The sequence below is a fragment of the Lissotriton helveticus genome, chromosome 8 (assembly GCF_964261635.1).
Source record: "Lissotriton helveticus chromosome 8, aLisHel1.1, whole genome shotgun sequence".
Taxonomy (NCBI): domain Eukaryota; kingdom Metazoa; phylum Chordata; class Amphibia; order Caudata; family Salamandridae; genus Lissotriton; species Lissotriton helveticus.
In genome coordinates, this window is record NC_136069.1 from 66,461,494 (window position 1) to 66,478,174 (window position 16,681).

General features: G+C 49.7%; 1 protein-coding gene across 1 annotated transcript in view; it reads left to right on the forward strand.

Moving 5' to 3' along the window:
* Nucleotides 1–4,339: 4,339 nt before the first annotated feature.
* Nucleotides 4,340–16,681, forward strand: part of POLQ (DNA polymerase theta) — a 478,304-nt gene continuing 465,962 nt past the window's right edge. Inside the window, exon 1 of the mRNA XM_078656637.1 lies at nucleotides 4,340–4,413. The gene's annotated coding sequence lies outside the window, so the exon portion shown is untranslated. The remainder of the gene's footprint in view (nucleotides 4,414–16,681) is intronic.

The window sequence follows — 16,681 nt, forward strand, 5'->3', positions numbered from 1 at the left end:
TGACGTTCCTTGGGGGCGAACAGCCCCTCCTGTTACCTCCAGTAAGTAACACACAACACGATTTCTAAGAGGTCTTCGGAGACCAAGCATCCTTCCTGCACTTTTCATCATTGCACTTGCACATCATCTCTGCTGGTGAAATGTGGCGTTCCCTCCTCCTGGAACGCAGCAGCTTCAACACCTATTTGCCGCCACCAATGGTCAGGAGAGGGCGGAGCCGGGAGCCGAGCGGACGCTGATCGTCTCGGCTCCCGGTCCACGAGATGCTCTGACCCGGCCCTGGGCAGATGCAGCCCTTCATTTTGACCGCTCTTTTTTCCAGCACGAAGCGGAGCGAGTGCGGCAGGTGCGGAGCAGAAGCGATCGCTCCGAGGTTGGCAGACAGGCTCGATCTCCCGAGGTGAAGGAGGCGAGGGCGGAGGTGCTCAAGATGGCGGGCGGCACTGTGCCGTGGACTCCGCTGACTGCGGCCGCCGCTGGGAGGTAGGATTGCGTCCTGCGCTACCCCGGCTGGTCGAGACTCTCGCCGCAGCAGCTGGCATAATTTCCTATACCTTCACTTCGGTGGAAACCCCCACCGAAGGAATCCTTCCAGCGCCTGCCTGACTCTAAGATGGCGGCCGGAGGCGACTTTTGGATGGCGATCGCCGCTTCCACTGGCTCGCCCCAACTTCTCCCCGGCCTCCTGCTAATCCGGCCCTCCCTTGGATTTTTGGCCTGTCTCCCGACCTGCTGCCAGTTTGGGGCCACTGCCAGTGCCGGAATGCCCTGGGGCCCTGCAACACGGGCCGGATCTCCAGACCACTCACCCCCCCTCCCCCCCACAGGGCACTAGTGTTCTGAATGGACTCCACACTGCTTGCGGGTGAATCCACACACAACCCACCAGCAGCCGTGCAGCGCCCCATGGCCAACGCGTGACCGTACCAACAGCGTCAACAAGGCCTTCACCACCTGGCGCACTCTCTCCCCCACCGAGACGGCTGATTGCAAGCTCTCCAAGATGGTGTCGCGCCTGCGGCTGGCCTCCAGCTTCATCTCCCACCTTCACTCCTGGACTTCTTGACTTTTTGCTTTGTCCTGACCATCACTTTGCTGCTGTTTTCGGACAGTTTCGATGGACTCTAGCCCTCCTCCCATTCCCTCGCCCATCAACCCTTTTCCCCGTGGATGATCCTCAAATGTTCCCTCCCTTTTCCTCTTCCCCTTCTCTCCATACCCTTGCATCCCTCCCACCCTCCCTTTGTTCTGTGACTGCATCCACACTTATGGAACTCTGCTCTTTGACTTATTGTAATAACTCTAATCAATGGTATTTGCTTTAGACCTTGCACCATATACCTTGCCTATGTGACTCTTCAGTATATCCAGTCTTATCCCCTCCCTATGTATATAGAGATAACTCTAATCACTAGTGTATGCAGTAGACCTTTGTACTCTCTACCATTCCTATGTGTCCATTAGAGTATATCCGGTCTTATCCCTTCCTAGGTATATAGAGATAACTCTAATGACTAGTCTCCCATGTGACTTTTAGAGTATTTCCATGTGTATCCCTTCCCTATGTATATAGAGATAACTCTAATCACTAGGACATGCAGTAGTCCGCTTTGCTCTCTTCCATTCCTATGTGACCTTTAGAGTATATCCAGTCTTACCCCTTCCCTATGTATATAGAGATAACTCTAATCACTAGTTTATGCAGGAGTCCGCTGTGCTCACTACCATTCCTCTGTGACTCTTAGAGTATATCCATGTGTATCCCCTCCCTAAGTAGATAGAGATATCTCTAGTATATGCCTAGAGCTTATCCATTTGTATCTCCTCCTTGTGTGACTTTATCTCTTGTACATTTGCAATTTTTTCTGTTTGTACCTTTTTTGTAACGCATGTAATCCTAAGTCCGTATGTTTTCAACTGGTTCTTATGCAAGTCAAAAATTTTGCAAATCTGTTTTTCCGAATGTAACCATCAGTCCTTATGGTTGAAACTGGGTCCTATGTAAAGCGCTCTGACACCTTCGGGTAAAGTTCGCGCTATATAAAATCGCATAAATAAATAAAAATAACAACCCTCCTAATGTACTTCCTGGGGTTCTTCGAATGCCAAATTCAACTAGGTTCAGCGAGTGGAACAATACATCACTGAAACCATGGGTCCCATAACCAATTGGCTTGAGGCAAGCTCCTTGGTTAAATAGATGACGCTCTTCTCAATCCATATGCAAGTTCATTTTTTCTGCACAAGTGACTTCATCTCAAAAATGGGTTTGTTTGTCACGAATTTCTGCAGTCTCCTTGCAATAATGGAATGAGAGGTGTAATTAAAACAGGAATTCACTGCTCAGCTCAATACGCAACCTGCCCATCACTCACATTGAAAACATAAATTGTCTCTGGGCCCAGCACAACGTGGATCTGGCGCCTTCTCTGTTGTGGGCCTGCAGTTGCTGATTGGCCGGTGCTCTTGCTTTTTCATGCTACTGCGCCCCGCCCAGACAGGGTGCTCGCTGTACAGTGGTAGTCGCTAGTGCAGTGGGAAGTGGGTGCAGCGCAGGATGTTTTTCTCCTAGGGATTTATGGGGGATCCGTTATCACCTAGTACTCTTCCTGGTCCGCACAATGCCACAGGCATTTAGCTGGAAGCTGTTGACTCAAGACTTGCACCCTTCTCTGATGACATGGCACCAAATTCCCCACCTGTCCCGTTGGTCACACATTTAAAAGCCAAAGTTTTGTGCCAGCTTGAAGACTCGCAGTATCAATAGACAGCGAGCACAGAGACAGGCAGCCTCTGAACACTTATCAGTACTAAGAGCAATAACTTTAAGGAGATCATCTTAACCCCTTTAGAGCTTGTAAATAAACCTCCCCAGTGCTGCGCTGTCCATTGGAACTAGTGCTGAATGGACGTCCAACGGTCGTGCGCAGCACTGGGGAGGTAGTGGCCGTGACGACCGTTGGCCGACGGCAGCAATTAAGGGGTTAAGTCAGTCATGGAAAGCGTTTGCATCCAATAATCAACACTGCCCAGCGGCCCCCGGCCCGGCTAGAAGATGCCCTGGCTTGGCTACTGGATTGGTCCTGCCCATTCTGTCAGACAGCAGTTAACACCATGGGTGCAGTGCAGCGTGGTGAAGTTCAGGCTGGAGGTCTTGGGCAATTATGAGTACGGGCCCGGCCCAACGCATTCTCTGCCTTGTTGATAGACGGTACTGTATGGACCCTCAAAAGTGAAGAGAGAAGGACGCGCGTTAGGCCGGCTGAGAACGACAGTCATGGGCTCTTCATGACACAGTCCCTGCGTTTGTCTTGGCACAGATGAACCGGGGGAACTTTTACTAATGATTAGAGTGCCATGATGATCCCTTGGGTAAAGGCCCACAGAAGGGTAATGCAGGTTGGTCCTTGAGGTGTGAAAATAAAAGTCTGTTTTTTGTATTTAACTGCATAATACAGTTTTACTGATAAAACTATTTTGCACACAAATGATGTGTCGAAAGTGAACTTATTTCAGTGAATATTTATATCTGAACACCAAGTAAAGCTTCTTAATATGTTCTGATCCTATTAAACTCTTTGTTTGCAGCATACTTCAGAATTACAAAAACGTGTGCTTCATTTTAGCTTTCCTAACTGGTGAATGTGTACAGATCCTTTACAGGTATTTACATTTTGTTGTGTGTGACGAAAACATTGCATCCTTAAGCCTTCCCGTTCACACTCCATGTGCCACAGCAACATTGTTGCATAATTTACTTTGTTTTTCTTTCTTTCACTCCAAAGTGAGAGGAGTTTATAAACACCAGTCTCCATGTAAAAACAACAAACACATAAGCAGCAGCAGACTTTTGACCTTTCTTTGAACCGCAGCAGATGTGTTATGATAAACACAGAATGTAAAGGCATCAATATTTATTGCTGGAATGTTAACGACCCACCAACTGCCGGGTTACGAACCTCAGTTTGGGAATCAGTGCCGCCTGACGTAAACGGTGCTGAGGCAGGGCGGTGTCTTATGTTCTCCGGCACCTCTCTCCCGCCAAGAGTCAACTCAGTTTACACCTAACAGCGGGTGAGTCTGTCAAAATGCAAAACAACCGCTTCCATAAACAACCGCTGCCCACCACAGCCTGCAAAGGAGCCTAGAATGACGGCTCGTTTCACGTGCGGCTGGGGCGACCACTTCCGGAAAGGTCTGGTGCAGGTTTCCGGTGCAGGTTAGTCTAACCAATTAGAAGCCCTAAAACAGGGAACTGACACTCAGCTCCTTTCTAGTTCCGCCCCCTCTCCTGTCAGTCTGAATACCCTAGCCTTGTGATTGGCTCTTGCTCCCTTCAGTTTTCGTTGCGCTCTAGATTCGAAAGGCAGGAGCCATGGAGTGTTGACGATCCTGAATCCAGGGAGGGTGACGGTAAGTGTCAGTTTCGGGCACATACCGCAAGATTCGCGGCAGTTGGCGTTTACCGACTTCAGTGATTTGTAACTTGCACACATGTCACTTTTTCCTCCTGTAATGTACCTTTTGCTACCTCTTGTATTTGGTTTGCTCACAATTGTCACTTTTGCCTCATGTAACTTAACATTTGCTTTTGTAATTTGTTCACTTGTAATTTTCTCCTCATGTATTGTAGAGTTGCTGGTTCCCCCCCCAATGAGGACGCTGCAGCGTTCGTGTGTGAACAGCTTTTTATTAATTACATGTGCCCTAAAGAGCGCCGAGCCGCAGCAGCTCTCTGTCGGCTTTTCGCGCTTCTGAATGCGCGCTGCGCGCGCAGCCCTAAACATGGCGGCCGCACGTCCCGTTGGTGTGTGACGTGCAACAACTAGACCGCCACTACATATCTCCTCTTTTTTCCCAAACAAAACATTTAACTCACTGTCCGTCGCTCATATCAAAGTCTCGAAATCTTGCGGGCTTAATCACAGCCCTACCACTCTGTGTAAGTCTCAGGGGGTCAGGTGGGATCACTCTTTCCTGCGTCTCTTCACTCCTTCCTCCACCTTCAAGCGCGGTCGCGCCTCCGTCTCGTCTTCTCATTCCCGCTTCACTAACTGACCCCTGATCACCATAGTCCATGCTCTCTCCTCGCTGTTCTCCCCTGCTCACCTCCAACTCTCCATCTGGTCGTTCTTGTTCCTGAGACCCTTCTCCTACCTCTTCTGGGTCTTCTCCACCTTGGTCCCATCCTTGCACTCCGTTGCATCTAGCCATGCGATCCTGTGACCACACATTGCCATCACTCAGCAAAGCCGCTCTACCCCTCACTTCCTTGACTTGCAGGGGCTTGCTGTATTTACTCTCTCCCTTCCTCCTTAGTGTGGCCAATTTTACTCGTACCCATTCCCCTTTCTCCAGCTCTGTCTCTTTCACATTTCTCCGGGCGTTGTAGTGTCTAGAGTACATGGCTTGTGCTTTTTCCAAGTTGGCTCGCACTACCGCAGGGGACCATTCGCTTGTTATGATTTTTTTCTTCCACACGCGGTTGTCCCGGGTGAATGGTTCGCGGCCTCTCAGTATTTGAAAAGGGCTGTACCCCGTTCCTGTGGGGGTGATCCTGTACACCCACACCATTCGTTCTATCTGGAATGGAATGGAAGAGGTGTGGCGCCGCGGCCAGGGCGACTGACGCTGGAATCTGGGGACCACGGTTCGATCCCCGGCTCCGGCGGCAGGTCAGCCCAGCACCATGTGACTCTGGGCAATAGCTCGCTTAATCTTCCCGACGGCCCCCCAGCGCCTAGAGACCCTTACGGGTGATTGTGCGCTTTACAAATGTGGACTTTACTTTACTTTACTTTATCTCTCTTTCCCAGTCCTTGTTGTTGGAGATGGCTGCCTGCACAGAGCCCATCACCACTCTGTTAAATCGCTCCACAAGTCCGTTCCCAGCCGGGTGGTATATGGACGTGTGCTTTGCTAGAATGCCATTCCTTTGCATAAAGTTGCTCCATTTCTCTGATCTGAATTGGGGGCCATTGTCGCTTAGGATGGACTTCGGGATGCCTTCCCTCACAAAAGTGTCCGCTAGGAACTTTATGATGGTCTCTGTATCCATCGCCTCATATATTTTCAACTCAGGCCATTTCGAGTACCTATCCACCAGGACACATACGTATTTCTGGACTCCATGGACATCCAGGATGGGGCCCAGTATATCCACTGACAACTCCTCCCACGGATTCCTCGGGGGGGGGGGGGTCAAATTTGCCAAGGGCTGGGCGGAGTGGTTTGAGCGTTTTGTCAGCCCCGTGGCACTGTGGGCAGTCCCTGACGTGCCTCTCGGCCCTTACGTCCATCCCTGGCCACCAGTAGTTTTGCTTGGCCCTCAGTTTCAGTTTCCCTATTCCCAAGTGTCCTTCGTGGAGCATGTCTAATAGTTTGGGGATGATTTCTGCTGGGGGGATGACTTTCTCCCCTCTGTATACAAACACTCCTTGGTCGTCCATCGACAACTCTTCTCTGACTTCGAAATATGGGTTGAGGCCTCCACGGGTTAGTCTCTTCTCCGGCCATCCCCCTGTGATGTATGATTTTACTTCCTCAAGGACCTGATCTTTTCCATAAGCCTGCCTCCATTCCTGATGTCCTATGGTTTTCTCTTGGTCTTCCATGAGTGCCACCATTTCTTCTGCCCCTTCTTGGTCCTCTCCGCTCTGGTCCATGGCCGCCGCTCTACTCAGGTAGTCTGCCACCCTGTTCCTATTGCCGGGGATGTGTTCGACGTCGTACCTAAATTCTAGCAGTTTGAGGGTCATCTTCGAGATCCGTGGCGTGGCACTTGCATGTCCGTTGGATGTTAGTACCTTCAGTAAGGGTTTGTGATCTGTCTTTAGCAAGAACCGCGTGCCCCACAAGAACTGCCTGAACCTGGTCATGGCCCATACGACCGCCAACATCTCCTTTTCAATTACACTGTACTTCTTTTCGGTCTCACTGAGCGTGCGGGATGCAAAACTGATCGTTTCCATTCTCCCTTGACCTCGATCTTGCATTAGGACGGCACCCAGCCCCTTGTCGCTGGCGTCCGTGGTTAGTACCGTGGTTCCTTGGGGGTCATATCCTTGGAGTGGAACTGCTCCAGCCACCTCTCTCTTGATGATTTCTAATTCACCCTGCGCTCCCTCCGACCAGCAGAATTCTACATTGTCCTGTGTCAGCTGCCTCATGTGATGGGTTTTGGAGGCGAAGTGCTGCACGAACTTACTATAATATTCTGCTATTCCGAGGAATGATCGGACTTCTTCTTTGTTGGAAGGTGGTGGCTCCTCGCAGATGGCTCTCACGTTATCCACTTTTGGGGTAATCCCTCGCACCCCTATCTCATGTCCCAGGTAGGTCACAGACTCCATTCCTATCCGGCACTTAGTCCATTCGGCTGTGAGGCCCTTACACTCGAGGATCTTTAGCACCTTTCCTAGTTTGCTGTCGTGATCCGGTTTGTCTCGTCCCATTACCAGGATGTCATCCTGGAAGTATTGGACTCCATCAGTGTCTTTAAACAGTTGGTGCATCAACTTTTGGAACACCGCAGCTGCCGAGGCTAGCCCGAACGGCATGCGGCGGTACTGGTAGCACCCGAATGGGGTGATGAAGGAAGTGAGTTTTCGGCTTTCCAGATGCAGGGCGATCTGGTAGGCCGAGGTCAAGTCTATGGTGGAATACCACTTGACTCCCCTGGTTCTGGCCAGCATTTCCTCGATCCGGGGCAAGGGGAACTTCTCCACCACTATGCTCTTGTTCAACTCGCGTAGGTCGACGCACAGCCTGATCTTCCCGCTTGGCTTCTTCACTACTACCAGGGGCGCGAGCCACTCCGCGCACGTGATGGGTTCGATGATCCCTTTCCTTTCCAGATCCTGTAGTTCTTCTTGTACTGCGTCTCTCACCGCCAAAGGTACGTTTCTCACTTTGTGGACGACTGGTACTGCATCGTCCTTCAAGACTATCTTGTGCGCGAATTTCTCCATCCTTCCGACTGTGCCTCCGAAGACCTTGGGGTACTCTTCTTTCCATTTGTCTAGGTCAGGCCAGGTTCCCGGTTCCGCGAGCAGTATCTGTTCCTTTCCTCCTGGGTCCAGCTTGATGCCCAGGTCGCCTTGGTCAAGCCATCCCAGGACCGAGGGACCTCTCTCGGATATGTACAGTTTGCAGAACGCTGACCGGCCTCTGAACTCAAAATTTAATGGTCTGAATCCTGCCATAGGAATGCGGTCTCCGTTGTACGTCACTGGGCGGATGTCCAGCCTCTCCAGCTCTGGGCCTAGGTGTGGTGCAAAACTCTCCTCCCACACCGCTCTTTGGATGATGGTGTAGGGTGAGCCGGTGTCAGCCACAACCTTTATCGGTATTCTGCCAATCAGCATCTCCAGGACCGGTTTCATCGTTCTCTTGCCGTCAACGTTCAGTACCTGGCCCTCTACGCCTAGTACTTGATCTTCTATGTAAATGACTGTGACCACATCTTCCTCTGCACCCTCTTCTTGTTCTTCGCTGTCCTGTCCGACATACTTCACCATGCTCTTCGAGGACTTCCTCCGACACACCTTCTCATAGTGGCCCACTATCCCGCAGTACAAACATTTGGCGCGGAATGCTGGGCACTTCCTGTCGTGCGCCTCGTGGGACCAGCTCCCGCACCGATAGCACGGTTTTGTGCTACTTCCCGCTTGTTTCCCTGGAGGGCCTGGGTTGCCTTGCCATATGTTGGGCCCCTTTGCCGCCGCGCCCTTGTTCTTGTAGTCCCTGCGGGGCTCGTCCTCGTCTATTCTGTTCACCATGGTGTTGGGGATTGTCTCTTTCCTCGTTGCGTCCTCACACCTGTGCGCCAGTTCTGCCCTTTTGACGATTACCATCACCTCCTTTAGGGTGGTGTCACCACTGGCCCACAACTTGTCCTGCACCGCTATGCTCGTGGTATGCATCACCACCTGATCTTTGATGAACTCCTCTTCCCAATTATCATACTTGCACGTGGACGCTAGTCTCTTCAAGGCCGCAACATATTCCTCCACGGTCTCTCCCGGGCGTTGTTTCCTTTGCTGGAAATTGAACCTGTCCACTGAGACACACACCGCCGGCCTGTAGTGTTCGTTCAGGTCTTCGATGGCATGGGCATACACGTCCACATCGGTGCTTCCTCTTTCTTTTGGCACTAGGCTTTTGTAAATTCTCAGGCCTTCTGGGCCCAGGTTGAGCAATAATATGCGTTTCTTCCTCTTGGGGTTAAATTGTTCTTCGTTCTCATCCTCCAAGACTCCTATGAAATTATCAATGTATTCCCTCCAGTCTTCCCACTTCATTAGCGGTTCTCCTGGTCTGGGCAGGAACTGCACTAGCGCCGTCGCGTACCCCGCCTGCGCGCTCATTTTCTCGCTCTTGATCGTGGGATGCGCGCTCCCTTGGCCTCTGGGGCTTCCCGGCATGTTGTCCCGCTCTTCCTTGCCTGTTTGAGCTTGGGGACTACCTTCGTTAGCCCCCTCGTTCTTGCTTGGGGGATCCAGCGCGGTTCTCCCTGTCTGGTGGGTAGTGGCGCGCTTAGGCGCGCTTTGCTTTACGTCTCTTGGGCTTGGGCTACCCCTTCGGGCTGATAATCACTTCCCCTGGGCTGTGCTGAGCTCTGCCACGCTCTTTAGGGTGTTGTACCTGTGTGGGGGCTGCTGGTCACTTTTCGACCGCCTACTCCTCCTGGCCGCCAGGTTTCCCGTGGTCCTGTTCCTCGCTGCGTGCCCTCTGGCCACCGGTGGCTGCTGTGTTCCCCGGTGGTCTAGTTCTCCGTGGGGGGGTCTAGTATCCCACCTTCGTCGCCATTGTAGAGTTGCTGGTTCCCCCCCAATGAGGACGCTGCAGCGTTCGTGTGTGAACAGCTTTTATTAATTACATGTGCCCTAAAGAGCGCCGAGCCGCAGCAGCTCTCTGTCGGCTTTTCGCGCTTCTGAATGCGCGCTGCGCGCGCAGCCCTAAACATGGCGGCCGCACGTCACGTTGGTGCTTGACGTGCAACAACTAGACCGCCACTACATGTATCAGATCTGTTCCTTTTGTGAAGCGCTCTGACACCTTCGGGTAAAGTCTGCACTATATAAAAACGCATGAAATAAAATAAAAATGATGTATGTTAATGTTCATAATAACACCCACTGTGAGGGTCACTGTTTTGGGCTTTTGCACTACAGGGCTGTAATTTGTGACCTTTCTTTTTCCCTTGGCCTCTTCTCCGCCTTCTCTTATCTTGCAGGTATCTCTGCTATTCATTCTGATCTTCTGCAGTGCTGTTTTTTTCTTCATTTTGTTGATTTACTCCTTCCTTTCACTCTGACCCCTAACTTCATTCTTTTACTTGAATTCTGCAAATCCCTTTTTTTTGTATCCTAAGTGCACCCAATCATCTTGCATTATTCGCATCTATTCTTTCTTCTTGTGTTAAAATCACTAACAATAAAAGTAACCGATCATCGTCGGTTGATAGGGTCAAGGACCTTTCCCTCTAGTGCTCTAAGTACATGCTGCTGTTGCTGTACCTATTGCTTTATTACAAGTGCATAAGTCGGGGGTACGCATGTTACATGAGGTGCTTTGCTGGATACGCATTAACCCTCTATGCTACTTTGAGTCAAAACTGGGACTAGACAAAGCACAGATCTCTCAAGCAAATACATTAACTAGAGATATTGAACCATGATGTTATTATGCAACATGTGCCTTATCCCCGTAAGGTATTTTAATATGCAGACTTTGCAATCAATTAAGCAGAATAGATCTTTTTTGTCATGTTTCTGCCTTTTGTCAATTTCTTTGTGACAGAATAAAAAAAATGTATGAATTGGGTTTCAGATTTTGCGTTGGGATTGAGTCTCTTTTTTGGCACATTCCTGACACAAAATCAATTTTGGGATCTGTAGTGCCACACAAATCCCGTTTACATGGCTTTGTACATAAAACCTCCAAACTAACTAAAGTCCGCTCATTGCAGTGCCTGTATTACCTCTCGTCCGCTGGTGTTACGTGGGTGGTGCTTGGATGCTCCCATGCATCCACTCATATTTTGACGCAAACCCATTTTTACAAGGCCTTGTAAACTTAGGTTTGCTCCGAAGTGGTGTGCCTACTTGAGGCTGGTGTAAGAAGAAGAAATATCTTTATTGTGTCTTGTTATTTCCTTTTTGCATGTGTATTGCATTCTGCAGCACACAAAGAGGAAATAGCCTCATAAACTAGTTTTTGCGTGGCTTCCCCCCAAAAAAACTGGGTCAGGTAGGCATTACATTGGCGGTACATGGACAGTCCTGTGAATCCACCCATGTTTTTTGTACAAATAATATACAGTCTTCTTAAGGCAGGCACAGTAGCGTTCTCTGGTTCAGTTCACAAGTCCCACTCCCCAGTCTAAGGATCGTGGTTATTACCCATTTATGGGAAGTGACACTACAGCTAGGCCCGCTAGTGAGTTCAAGTCTTAGAAGTACCATGATGGCTTTGAGACAGACAAAGTGTCTCCGAGTCGTAGCCTATCAGTTAGAGCAAGCTGCCCCTGAGGCCCTGCTTGTCACGCCGCAGGTTGCAGTTTGACCCGGGTCTCTCCCACCCTCTTCTCTCGTGTTCCGCAGTACTCAGCAAGACGCTGCTAGCTTGAGGCAGTGGGTAGCAGTACGACCTTTGGCTTATTCCACTGCCTCCCTGGCGTCCCGCGTTATACAGCAGATCATCTTTAACACTCACCTGCAGGTGATAGTATCATGCAAGGGGCCTCAGAGGGCCATTCTTCACCTCACTTGTCGAGTGGGCTTGAGGCATTCCTATCTTTGGGGGCCATATTCTTGCTCTCTGTAGTTTTTTTCTTCCCAAAATTCCTGGGGAAAGGTTTTACTTAACCATTCCATCATGGTTGCTCTATCATGTATTCTTGCCAGCATTTCCCAATCCATCATGGTGGCCTCGCTTCTTCCTAGATGTCACTTCCTGTTTTTTTTGGTATTTAAGGAGCAGAACAGTTTTTCTCTTTGAGTTGCAACGTTCTTTGCTCCTGCTGGTGTTTGTCCTCGCTGCTGCTGGTGTGTGTCCTCGGTCCTGATGGTGTGTGTCCCTCGCTCCTGCTGGTGTCTTCTTCTGCTGGTGATCCTTGCATGCTACAGTACAGGCGGCAGGTGTCCACACGCTCCTCTGGTTATGGGGTAAACCTCCCTGAATCCGGTGGCAGGTCTTGGGTGCTCCTGGGTTGTTGGGCAGTTGAATCGTTGGTTCTCCTCCACAGGTCATGGCTTACTTCTCCTTCACGGCTGCATGCTGCTCCATTGTGACAACCCTCAATCTTCACCAGGGCCCCAACCTGGCATACAGGGGTCGCGGGCATCACAAAGGGGTTCTGCTTTCACTTTGTACAATTCAGCCACTGGATGGACATTTCTTTATTTCTCATATGTGACATCAAAGATTGATGCTTTATTCTTTAATTGTTGATGCACTAGGTTAGAGTGAGGGTAGCAGGCAGAAGCCACATGAAAATCAACTGTTAAGTGCATCTGTGGCTTAGATTATTATAATACATGGAGCGACACTATGTTTAATTCAATATAGGTTGGATTTTTGTACCAACTCAAAGTAAATGTAAGTGCCTCCTTCAGTAGCCTATTGTTTAATGATTCAATATATGTTAACAGATGGCTGACGGATCATTATGGATGCCTGTGTAGGAAGGTAGCTCCTACTGCCCACCACAGCAAAAGATAGCAGATCCACAAAATTTAAAGTGATTTTGTTGCCCACATGTTAGGGATTCAATGATCGAAAACGTCTCACTAATTACTAGTTTTTGAGGTTTAACAGTGTTGTGGCAATATATTGTGATCCAGAATATCTGAATAAGTATATGTGCAAAATATCCAGTTATAACTGCATCTTTCAAGAGGCACATGTATACCGTTCTCAGAATACCAAATGCAATTAACAACTTGCATTTTATGTGATAGTGGTTAAAGTGTGCTTTAATTGCCAGCTTATTATAATAAAAATATGTTAAGTAGGTTGTTAGATTTGGGGGTCTCTAGTTGGCATAGGTAGGTACCCGTGACAAATAGGGACCCATGCGTTTAGTCAGGGTAAGAGGCTACACTCCTAAAACAACCCCTGCTCACCCCATTGGTAGCTTGGCACGAGCAGGCAGGCTTATCTCAGAGGAAGTGTGTAAAGCATTTGTGAACACATACAGTAATACAGTGACAACACTACAAATGGACCTACACTCACGAACCCGCCCTACACAATACGTACACTACAACTTTGCTTGATCTCTCCATGCTGATCCTCTGGTCACCTCTCCTGCCAAAGTCAGCGGCTGTTACCGTCTGTGCGTCATTTATATTGTCTGTTTTGCCTTTTTGGAAACCACCAATAAAAACATTTGAACAAGAAAAATAGGTATTTTTATATGGACTTAACACAAGACAAAACGACAAAAATCCACAATACTGTACTCAAAAATAGTCTCTAAAAGGTTATAATATAGCTCAGTTCTCTCAAGTTGTAAATGCGATACTTTAATCTCAATCTACCTTAAATGCGTAACGCAAGGAAAACAAAAGGGTCGCAGGGAAGTTGATGTGTCGGTTCCTTACGTGCAGGGGAGTGGATGCGTTGGTTCCTTACTGCTGCGCAGGGGAGTTGATGCTCGCTTCCTTACTGTGTGGGTAGTTGATGCGTTGGTTTCTTACTGCTCTCCGATGCGATGCGACAAGATGGCACCCCGATGCGATACTCTTCTCCGGTGCGATGCGACAAAATGGCGTCTTGGTTGTGATGCGCAAACGTTGGTGTGATGCGTGCACGCCCGATGGCTGTGCGGCGACTCGATGATCTTTGGAGCAGTGACAGGCCCTGCGATGTGCTTCTCCGGTGATGCGACGATGTCCTCTGTGGCAGTGTCCCGCTTCTCCGTCGATAAACCGCGCTTCAGCAATTCAATGATAAAAGTGGCAGCGGCGGCTCGCTTCCTCGGGGATGCGATGACAGCGGTTGCGGCGGTGACACGCTTCTCGTTGTTGCGTCGTGCAGGCACTTCAATTCCCAGCAAGGGAATTCAGGGGGGGATCTGGTTGGTGAAGTCTTGTATCCCTGAGACTTCAGGCAGGAGGCAAGCTCTAGTTTAGGCCCTTGGAGATTCTTCTTCAAGTTGATAGAAAGCACACGCCGTCCTTTTCTCATTTCTTTGGCAAATGAAGCAACCACTGCAGGCCAACTCCCAAACACACAGCACAGGGGTAGTCTCCTCCTTCAGCTTCCTGGGTCTCCTCCTCAGCAAAGGTTCGTCTTGATTCTCAGAAGTGATCTAAAGGTCTTGGGTCTGGGTCCCAATATTTATACTACTTTTCTCTTTGTTCTCTGAAGGGCAGAGAGGCCATGGCCTAGCCCAAACCAGTTCTTGTCAGTCCTGGAGCACTTTGTTGAGAAGACTCCTGCTTTCCTTTCAGTGTGTAGGCCAGGGACATCAGACCCACCACAGGAGGTGGAGCCAGCCTTGTGGAGGGAAGGCCCAGCCCTATTCAGGTCCCAGGTGCAACTCCTCCTTCCCATCTGCATGCAGATCTCTCTATTCAGCCCTGTGCTGACTCAACCTCTCTCCTGGAATCCCCCAGTCCTTGTCACTCAAACTCCAGACAAGGAATACACAACCTAGCAGAGGAGGGCTTGGATAGTTAGGCAAGAAAATACCTACTTTCTAAAAGTGGTATTTTCAAACACAGAATGTTAAAACCAACTTCACTATGAGATGTATTTTATCATTCTGAGTCAAGGCATACTAAACTCGAATTCCTACCTAGTTCACTGAGTCAGTTAGGATTATAAAATGTAATAATCTAACTGCTCATTCTGGCCTATGGGGAACAGGTAGGTAGCCTTGCAATAGTGAAAAACGAAAATGGCTGTAATTCACTATTTTGGGACATGCCACACACATCAGGGCCTGTCCTACCTTTTACCTACAATACACCCTGCCCTTGGGCCTACCTTAGGGGTGGCTAATCTGTATAAAAGGGAAGGTTTAGGGACTGGCAAGTGGGTGCACTTGCCCAGTCAACATGGCAGTACCAGACTGCACCCGGGCTCTGCAATGGCAGACCTGAGACACACTTTACAAGCTGCTTCGGTTGGTGGCACAACTAGTGCTGCAAGCCCACCTGCAGCACTGGATTTACAAGCCCTGGGCACACATAGTGCACTGTACTAGGGTCTGACAAGTAAACCAATCATGGAGTCACTAATCCATACATCAATTTACCATAGGGAGCACTTGCACTGTGGCACTGAATAGCAGTGGCTCAGTGCTCAAAAGCATCTAAAACCAGCAAAAACATAAGAGGCAACAGCAAAAAGTGGAAGGGAGACCCACACCAATGGTGCCAGGTCTAACATAGGTTAATACATTTTATAATTTTGATATTCACAATTGCAGATTATAGTGTGTTTTATTTCTTTAAAAACAGATTTTATTGTTGAACACACAGAATATGCAAAGCTCTGTCATCCAGAGTCTACTGCCATAATCAATTAATCTGCATCATATTCATCAATGTGTAATACAAACATAAGAACTCCCCCATGCGGAATATCAAATACAAGAAGAGTAGACGCCACCCCCTCCCCCCCAACAGTCCCCCCCATTGCGTAGCTGCTCGCTCCACGTAACCACATTACTATAACAGAACGTTATCCTTATGTACCATACGCCAACAGTGTTATTTCATAGTCCAACGTATCAGAGGGTAGGGAGGGTGGCCACTTCATGCGGCGGGTCCAGGTCCAGCCCCCTGCCCCTGTATTCCGCCCTCCTCTTCCAGATTTTGTAGTGCTTTCCAGGGCACCCCCTAGCTACAAACACAGGCTGCTCCAGACCCATACAATAGTCCATTCCATTCCTCCAGGCGGCAAGTGACGGGGCCCGAGGCGCCTTCCATGCTCTAGTGATATTGCGCTTCGCCAGCGTGAAACCCAGTAAAAATAAGTGGCGCTTATAACGATTGCCTCCAACCCCAGCCATAACATGCAATAGAGCTAACTTGGGGTCCCTCTGAACCTCTCAGGCCAGAACCTCCGCTAAGCAGCGATGCACCCCATCCCAGAACCTTCGCAGCGCTGTGCATTCCCAGACCGTGTGCAGCAGGGTACCCACCTCCAACCCACAGCGGAGACACTTGGGGGACGCAACCATGCCCGCCCTCCACAGACGCTGCCGGGTATAGTATGTGCGGTGTAAGTAGCGGAACTGAATCAGGCGCAGGCGTGTGGATATTGCCGCCCCCCTGGGACTTTCTAGGGCCTCAACCCAGTCCTCCTCGTCTAACTCACCTATGTCTCGTTCCCATGCAGTCCTAAGGCTAAGCAGGTCAGATGAGCAGTGGCGCACCAGCGTCTGGTATATACGCGACAGGTTCTTGTCCGGCACCTCCCCCATAACATTTTTTGCCTCCAGCGGGCTAAACTCAGGAAGCTGTTCTAGGCCTACCAGCTGGGGCGCCAAGGCATGACGAAACTGAAGATAGCGGAAGAACTGGTTGCGGGGCATCCCAAATTCCTCCTGCAGGTCCGTAAATGATTTAAGATCGCACCCTGACATAACATCTCCAAGGGTAGAGATACCTATGGCATCCCATCCCTGAAAGCCCATCAGCGTACTCAACTGGGGCCGCCT